The sequence below is a fragment of the Tupaia chinensis genome, unplaced genomic scaffold, assembly GCF_000334495.1.
Source record: "Tupaia chinensis unplaced genomic scaffold, TupChi_1.0 Scaffold000175_1, whole genome shotgun sequence".
NCBI lineage: Eukaryota > Metazoa > Chordata > Mammalia > Scandentia > Tupaiidae > Tupaia > Tupaia belangeri.
In genome coordinates this window covers 2,588,636-2,597,956 of record NW_006159650.1, presented here as the reverse complement: position 1 = coordinate 2,597,956, position 9,321 = coordinate 2,588,636, and the positions used below count along the sequence as shown (strand labels likewise).

The 9,321-nt window shown below is 38.7% G+C and overlaps 1 pseudogene; it reads left to right on the top strand.

The window, feature by feature from the left end:
• The first annotated feature begins 285 nt into the window (after window positions 1-285).
• Window positions 286-1,248, top strand: LOC106734653 (mortality factor 4-like protein 1 pseudogene; annotated as a pseudogene).
• The last annotated feature ends 8,073 nt before the right edge of the window (window positions 1,249-9,321 follow it).

Sequence of the window (9,321 nt, the reverse complement as noted above, 5' to 3'; positions counted from 1 at the left end):
GTCAGCCATGTGAGCATTCAGGACCTTAACCACTACTGCATCTGCTGTCCCCCTCCTCCAATATTTTAATTAGATTTTTGTCTTTGTATTATTGAATTACAGGGTATATATATATTTTTTTTTTGAGAGGAGGAGGATTCAAGTATTTTGTCATAGAAGTGTGTGTGTGTGTGTTTGTGATCTTCAAGAAGTTCATGAAAAAAATACCATGAAAAAAAATTGTATATAGAATGGGGTGGTAGTTGGGGGTGGAGGGAGAAGGAGGAGGTGGCAAATCACTTATAAATGGCTCTGAAGCAGGATCCGAATCTTAAATTTCAGGAGGGTGAGAGAGTGCTGTGCTTTCATGGACCTCTTCTTTATGTAGCAAAGTGTGTGAAAGTTGCCATAAAGGATAAACAAGCGAAATATTTTATACATTACAGTGGTTGGAATAAAAATTAGGATGAATGAGGTTCCAGAGAGTAGAGTACTCAAATACATGGATACCAATCTGCAGAAATAGCGAGAACTTCAAAAAGCCATTCAGGAGCAGTATAGAGGGCAAGATGAGAGGGGCTGCACCAGGAAAGACGACATCTGGTCTGCAACAGAAAAATGTTGAAGTGAAAACAAAAAAGAACAAGCAGAAAACACCTGGGACTGGAGATGGTAGCAGTACTAGTGAGACAACTCAGCCTCCTTGGAAGAAAAGGGCCTGGGTAGATCCTGTTGAAAATGAGGAAACATTCATGAACAGAGTTGAAGTTAAAGATTCCTGGAGAAATAAAACCCTGGCTTGTTGATGACTGGGACTTAATTACCAGGCAAAACCAACTCTTCTATCTTCCTGCTAAGAAGAATGTGGATTCCATTCTGGAGGATTGTGCAAATTATAAGAAATCTTGATGAAATACTGATAATAAGGATTATGCTGTTAATGCAGTCGTGGCAGGTATAAAAGAATACTTCAGCATCATGTTGGGCACTCAGCTACTCTACAAGTTTGAGAGACCACAGTATGCCAAGATCCTGGCAGATCACCCTGATGCGCCATGTCCCAGGTGTATGGACCACCTAATTTCCTGAGATTATTTGTATGGATTGGTGTGATGTTGGCTTATACACTTCTTGATGAGAAGAATCTTGCTTTATTACTGAATTATCTTCACGATTTCCTAAAGTACCTGGCAAAGAATTCTGCAACTTTGTTTAATGCCAGCAATTATGAAGTGGCTCCCCCCCGAGTACCATCGGTAAGCTGTGTGAGGGACGCACTCACTCACCTATGTTTGGATCTCTGTAAACACATTTTTGTTCTTAGTCCTTCTCTTGTACAAACGATTTACTTTGAAGATGTTAGTGTACAACAGAATTGATGTTTTTTTCTGTTTGATTTTAAACAGAGAAAATAAAAGGGGTTCGGCTCCTTTTTCCTTTTCTTTTTTTTCATTTCAAAGTTGCTGCCAGTGTATTCCATGATGGACAACAGAGACATGCTGTAGAGTGTTCAATTGCCTAGTTGACAAAGCTGCTTTGAATGCTGGTGGTTCTATCCCTTTGACATTACACGCTTTTAATATGTGTTAATGTTATAGGACAAAACGCTCTGATTCCTAGGCCAGAGGTTCTATTCAGTGTATAGAACTGAACACATTCATCCATTTACGCTCATTTTATTTTTTAATGGTACTTAAAGTAAAGAGCTCATCCTTTGCAAGTTATCCATATTGTTCCTTAGGCATTATCTTCACTCAAATTGTTGAAGAAGGGTGGCTTGTTTCATAGTTTTGTATTTGTGTCTAATGCACATTTTAACATGATAGACACAATGCATTGTGTAGCTACAGTTTTCTGAAATCACTCTTTTAGGAATTATTTTTTAGATCTTCAATTAATTTTTCTTTAAATTTCAAAAAAAAGCAAAATTCTCCAAACAAAACAAAAAAACTATACATAGATTTCATACTTTAATTTCATTTTTTCATGAACTTTTTGAAGTTCCCTCAAATAACTATATAGTTTTTCCCAATTTTGTGACTTGTCTCTCTCTCTCTCTCTCTCTCTCTATATATATATATATATATTGTGTGTGTGTGTGTGTGTGTGTGTGTGTGTATTTCCCCCAGAACATGCATGCTTTCACCAAAGAGAGAGAGAGAAAGAGAAAGCACTCCCCAATGGGGCATGGTCGTACTGCAAGCCCTTTTCCTCCATTTCATCAGAATTTGGGGCCCACATTTATATGCACTTGGCATGATTTTCAAGCTGCCAAGATTCCAGCCGAAGTTGAGCATGTGGGATCTGACTCCTATGCACAGGGGTTAATCACTGTGTTATGGAGCCTACCTTCTCTATTGTTCTATTTTTATTTTTTCCCTTAAGTGGCTTTAAAACATAGCATTTCTATGGGACCAGCAGTTAGCGTAATGGCTATGTTGCTCTACTCCCACGTAGTCGACCACGGTTCATGTCCCGGACCCGGTGCTTTAAAACTCATGCCGGGCGTGTGTGCATGCATGCCCAAGATCCCGAGAGAAGAATGGAGGAGAAGGGATTGCGGCATGGCCATCCCCCCAGGGGGTGATTTCTTGCTTTCTATCTCTCTGTCTCTCTCTGTCTGGCGAGCGCACGCACCCTATAGCAAAGACCTCTCCAAAAAAATAAAAAAACCATAGCATTTCTACAGTATGTACTTAAAAATATATTATTTAAGAGCCTATAGAACAACAAATAAACCTTAAATTCTACTCATTAGTGATAATAGTACTATTACATTGGAACTGTTTTACTTCGTAGTTATTTACATAATACCAGGAACCAAACTTCTCAGTTTGTTCCAGCAGCCTTAGGGACAGAGTACCCATAGCATTTTTTTTTTTAAAGGAATCTACTATTAGCTTCTTAGAATTATGCTTGTTGCCAAATCAGTATTAACATAGAGACCACAACACTCTAAGACCCTGTCTTGCAAATCGGGTGATTGTGGGGGTACCTTGTTTGCCTGGGTAAATAGGTGAAACAAGAAATCTCTTCCTCTGGTGATGGAATATGTACTTACGTCTGTATTGATGTGGGTGTCCTCACTCCTACCTTTGCCATGGGAAGCAATGAAACATATGCTGTGGTTTCCAGGTCTGATTCTTACTAAGGAGAGATGAGAGTGCTATGGCTTCCTAGCTCTCCCCAAGTCTACCTTGCCCGGGTTCAGCTCTGCACAAGTCCTTTCCAATGAAGAAGCCCCTTTATATTATCCAGTTCCATTTTTGTCTTGGCTAGCCTCTTGCACTTGAGTTCCAGTCTTCTCCTCCATACCCCCCCACCCCCCCAGGAAAAAGGTTTTTGATTTGTTTTATTTCTTTGCTGATTTCTACTAGGAACAGAGTTCTGCTTCTGAGTTGATGCCCTGGGTTTAAGTCTCCTTTGACCTCCCTCCTTGTTTGTGGAGTCATATTCCACTTCTTTTCTATCTCCCCTCCTTTTATCTATGTGCTTGTGAAGTGGGGAGACTTGTAGACAGTTGTTTAATGCCAAGACTCATTTCTTTGGAGTTAGCTTCTGAGTACCATTCCCCAGTCCTCACTTTCTGGCTTTTCTTGATGTCTGTGCCCTGATAAATGCTACTCCAATCCTGGTGTTTGCAGCAGAAGTGACCCAAGTGCTGGAGCTATTTACTTGTTCCCATAAGGCCCTATAAGCTCAAAGACAGAGTCCACCTCTTCTTCAGTGTTTGCCTATGTCTTCAAAGCTATCTTTGTCTCTCAGCTCAATCAGCCACAACATTAAAGTGAGAAGCCCAAGTTAAATCCTTACAAATCAGGTTTTAAAGCTCAGCAAAATGATCAGCTGGAAGCTGACCCACTGTGTCTGCCACTGGCAGTGGCTAAAATAATAAAGGCTAAGCTCTTTATTATTTGCACTGTTGAGCTTCAGAGTCAATTCGACACCTGTAGGTCAGGTCTCTGGTGACACAGCAACTCAACCATTGTTTTGATTTCACTTGATAAAAACCCTCGAACACCAAGAGCTGCTTTTCTCCAAGAGTCTCAAACACTAAATCCCCTGAGCTTTTTAAACACAACGGACCATCTGGAGTTTTGGCATTTACTCCTTGCTAGATATGTAACTTTGGACAAGCTACTTAACTTCTCTGAGTCTCTGTTTCATCAACTGTAGAATGGAAATACTAACAATGTCTACCTGTTTTAAGGAGAAACAATGCAATCATAATAAATACAGGAATCTTGGACCTAAACTAGGTACATACTCTTGATCACCATGACCTTCCTTTGGGATTTCTTAATCTTGGTTGCTCCAGTCTAGTCTGGCCAACTACTTATTCCTGCTAAGATAAACAGTAGGGTTGAGAATCCTGTTTTAATCCTGGGGAGTGACATATCCCTCTGTACTTTCCCTTTGGGCTGATCAGTTCATATAATCTCTATCCTCTGGATACTTCTTCCATTTCTCAGACCCTAAATGGCAGGTTCCTTAAAGCAAGCTGAGCCTTCAGCTAATCCAGTCAGCCTCATGAGTTCTCAGGGAGATCTATTCTGCTACTACTTTAGCCCTGGTTTGGCTTATCTCACATGGAAGTCTGCTTCTTGGTGAGATGCGCATGTTGTAAATTTAGGAGATAGAACACTTGACCAGAAGGAAAAGACTGAGATTGCTTTCATTGACTTGCTGAGGAGTTGTGTGATCTTCTGTAAAGTATAGGTAATCAGACTTTACTTCCTTCACTGGGTATACAATTAATAATGGAATATTTTAAGCATTCATAACCCTACAAGTATGAGTTTTGTTTGTTTTCTGCATACCCAAGGTGTTGACTAGAAGTTGTCAGAGTGGTGCAAGTGTGTGTTGTTTGTGTGAACTGAAGAGGCAGGCTGGCAACAGAACACATGTCAGATGACATGTGTCATCCTGTAGCAGGTCATCTAGGCTCCTCATGGCAGCAGGGTAAGGAGAAGCCCACAGTGTTCTGGGTTGGTGTAAAACTAGGAGTCTATTGTTTGTAGCATAGTTAGGGCAGTTCCATAAATCACATGCTGGCAATGTTAAACACAATTTACAGAGAGTTGTGCTTGTCAAGACCAAGTAAAATTGCTGAAAACGAAGATTTAAAATTGTCTTACCCTGAAAAATGGCAAATCTGTGAAGTGATGAATATGTTAATTTGTTTGATATAATCATTTCACAGTGTATACACATATCACATTAGATTGTACTTTACAAATAAATGCAATTATTATTTGTGAACTAAAAATAAAAAATAAAAATAAGCAAGAAAGATCTTAAAGCAACTCTTGGGACCAATGAAAACACATCTAGGCCACTCTAGTACTCCACAGGTTAAGAGTTATAACGCACATATTAAATTCAAGGAAAGGAATAGACTAATTTGGAAAAAGATAACTTGAACAAGGTAAGAAGTTCTGGGAAGTCTATAAACTTTTTTAATAAAAAAAGTTAAGCCATTAGACTTGTGTGTCGACATTTATGAAGGTAGGTTAACAATATCAAAGATTTCTGGGAAGATAAATTATGGCTTCCTGGATGCTGTTTCCAGCCCAGAATCAAAGCTTTACATGCTACTGTGACAAATTCTCTTGTTTCCTGCCCCAAGGACATGGTCCAGCTAAGGCAATGCAGTCTTGTTTTGGACACCAATAGTGCAATTCTCAGCCAAGATTATCCCACAAAGGCAAATGATTCTTAAGACAATGGGATAGAAAATAATATGAGTGTGGTAACTCCTATGCAAATTAAAATGAATAAAATTTGTCCTTTTAACTGGCATTTTTGGTGTTCCAAATTATAGTGCACTTTCTGGAAAACATTCTGTTCTTTCGCCCAAACAGTATCCTCAGATTTGACCTCCTGTTATCTGCACTGGCCTTGTTTACTTCCAGTTGTCACAAGCTCACTCAAAGAACAAAGTCTTGCCAGTACTGAGAATGTTGTAATGAATGAGACAAGACTCCAGAAGGGAAGGCTCCAAAAGAGACACTTAAAGAATGTTTGGAACTGTGGCAACACGTTTGTTGTACATACCTATGGTTTCCTCAGGAAACTGCTTAGAAAATAACAGTTGTCTCTCAAATGCATCTCTCTGCAATGTGGACTTAAAGAGGTGTGTTGTTTTGTAAGTATTTCCAGATCTATGCCATTGAGACTGTTGTCTTCTAATCTATCAAAGTAAAAGCATGATGGAATGTAAGGGACTTTGATAAGAGACTGGGTGCTGAAAGGATGTCGTTAAAGCTTTTTTTTTTTTTTAATTTTGTTAGTGGGCATAAGCGCTTGGTGGTGAAAGAGAGGGAAAGTGAGAGAGCACCCTCCATGAGGGATAGTCATATTGAAATCCCTTATTCACTTTTCATTTTTGGGACTTCGGGCATGCATGCAAATGCATGTTTTTCAAGCCGCTGGTTCTAGGACTCGAACTGCATAGTCAGCCCTGTGGGATCCAAGTTCCTTAACCACTATGCCACTGGCTGACACCATTACTTGATCTTTAATTATTGACTAAAATGAAATAATTTTTCTGGATCAGGAGGATATCAGATAAAAGAAAGAAATGATGTAAAACAACACCTCAACAAGGTTTTAGCACACGGGCATCCTTAGATTATTGGAGCTATCATCATTGAGAAAAGTGATTTCAAATGAGTTTGTGAGCTTTCTAAAGACAAAGAAGATCTTTCTCCGTAAGATCAGCACAGTAACACTGGTATCATTCTGATAAAATTAAAAGAAACTCAGTTTATTGATTTATTGTTGTTTCACAGATTAGAGTGATTCCATATTTCAAAGAAGAAAAACAAAAGTAATAGGGGTAAATATATGAAAATGAGAAATGGTGTGACAAACAGGTAAATTCACAGAATGTAAAAGTACACATTTAAAGCTGATTGGTCATTGCATAACTGGGTTCAGTGGGGCTAGGATATACATATATAATGTTGAAGCCTCCAACGTGCACCAAACAGGAAGCTCAACCTTGAAAAACTCCAAGCCTGAAAGTAGTTTAAGAGTTAAGGACACTAATCTTGCATCACAGTATATATATTTAGCGAGAGACTGAGGCATAATCAAGATTTTGGTAAGTACACACTACCAGAAGTTACAAGTAGTGGGAGTGTTTGTTTGTAAAATCTGCATGTCATTTGGGATTTGCAGCTCCATTATGTTCCCATGAATTTCATTAAGTAGTATGTTGGAGTGTGCCCTGTTGGAATGAAGATTCTGTTTACCAAAGTTTTTTTTTTTTTTCTGTAACTTAAAATTCCATGACACTTTACAGAAATAATTTTTCAAAAATAGCTCCAAGTTGGCTCTGATTCTGCCTTCCTCTCCTCTCTTCTGTTTAATACTGCATGTCAGCACACAACACAGCTTCCTTTTGTGATCTGAAGGTTTGTTTTTGTAAAAAGTCCCCGATACAGTCATACTTCCTGTAATGGTTTGGTTTAATACGGCATCCTTAATCCTAAGATTTGATTGCAAATGAATTCACTATGGTGAATGAAAATATTTTCCCTTTTTATCCTTCGATCACCTTCTTGGAAGCTCTTTACTTTTCTGTAATATTAAGTAAATCTGCAGTAACAACAATAATAGCAATAAGCTAAGAGGTCACATATTTCTTAGCTCAGAATCAACAACTTCTGATTTTTTTTTTTAGGGTATAGGCACTTTATAATCAATTGTATATTAATAGTTCCCCTGGCATTTAATTTTAACTGGGTTCTATGTTATACTTACTGGACTATTTTTTGAGAAGTGAAATTAGATATCTTAAGAGTGTAGGAAGTCATAGACACTAGATGAGATTTGGCTTTCATAAAGATGAACTTACAGCTAATTCCTATATTGCTGGTAAGAGTTGCTAACCAAAGAACACCTGGTGGTGGAGTTGTAGGATAAACCTCATCTGTGATTGTTCCCCTGCAGTGCTGGAAGGAATAGGAAGCCATTAGCCTCTCTACCGACAGGGTTTAAGAATCATAGTTTGTACACATGTGTGCGCAGGGTGGCTTTGAGCCCACCATTGCCCAGGAAGAAGTTTTCCCCACTAAGGAGATTCAGAGAGCCTCAGAGACTGGACTCCCTGTGTTTAGCTGAACTTTACTTTTGCTAATTGGGCAAGCCAGAAAAATATGTTTGTGAAATACATCCTTTCTTTACTGTGGTATGAATACTATAACCTCTAAATAAAAAGGCATAAACTTTTTTCTCTGCTAGAGGTGAGCATAGTTTAGGATCCCCTGTCTGAATTTAAGTTTGGCAAATAAATATACAGGACTTCCAGTTAAACTTAGAAAGTTTATATATACATATATTTTCTTTTCTTTTTTTGAGAGGTTTTCACTCACCAGAAAGACAGAGAGAGACAGAGAGAAAGAAAGTGAGAAATCACCCCCTGGGGGGAAGGCCACACCACAATCACTTCTCCTCCATTCTCCTCTCGGGATCTTGGGCACACACACACACACGTGCCCAGCATAAGTTTAAGCCACCGGGTCCGGGACTCGAACTGCAGTCGACTACATGGGAGTTCAGCAACATAGCCATTACATTAACTGCTGGTCCCTAAACTTGGAAAGTTTTTAATTGACAAAGTAATTAGAAATAATTGTGTATTTTAAAACAGTTGAATAAAGGATGTTTTGGGCATCCTAACAAAGTCCACCCCAGGACACAGAAAAGAATTACTAAATTACAGGACATATCCTACATGTACAGTATGACTGGCAGTCCTAGTTCTCTTGTATTATATTCAGCTATATTTCCTTTACTTGCCTACGTAGATGGCAGCTTTGGCTTTCATATTCATCTGTCAGTTATGACTACTGACTTCCCCAGTCCATTCTTGTAATTTTATTAACTATTGACTTTAATCAACAACCTTTTCTTTGTCTTTTATTTTTACCTACTGCCTACATAATAGTTGATAAACAAATATTCCAGTCATTAATTTTTGGTTATATAAATGTCTTTAAATTACTAATTTTGATTGATTTGTGTATTTTTAAAGTTTATTTTATTTCTGAAATGAAAGAGAAAGAGAGAAAGAGAGAGATAATGCACCCCCATCAAGGTCTTCACACCAAAATCTTTCCCCTCAGCCAGCCAGATCATAAGAACATGTACATGCACAGAGAGACCTTCCAGACATGAACATGGGAGCTTCCCACATGGGTCCAACATCACAGCCTTGCTTTGCCACTTTGCCACTGCTGCCAGCTCATACTGATTATGCTCTAGCTCACTAAATTATTTGACCTGGTGGAGCAGATAGCAAGTAGGAAGAAACAGTCAACCAAGCACATATCA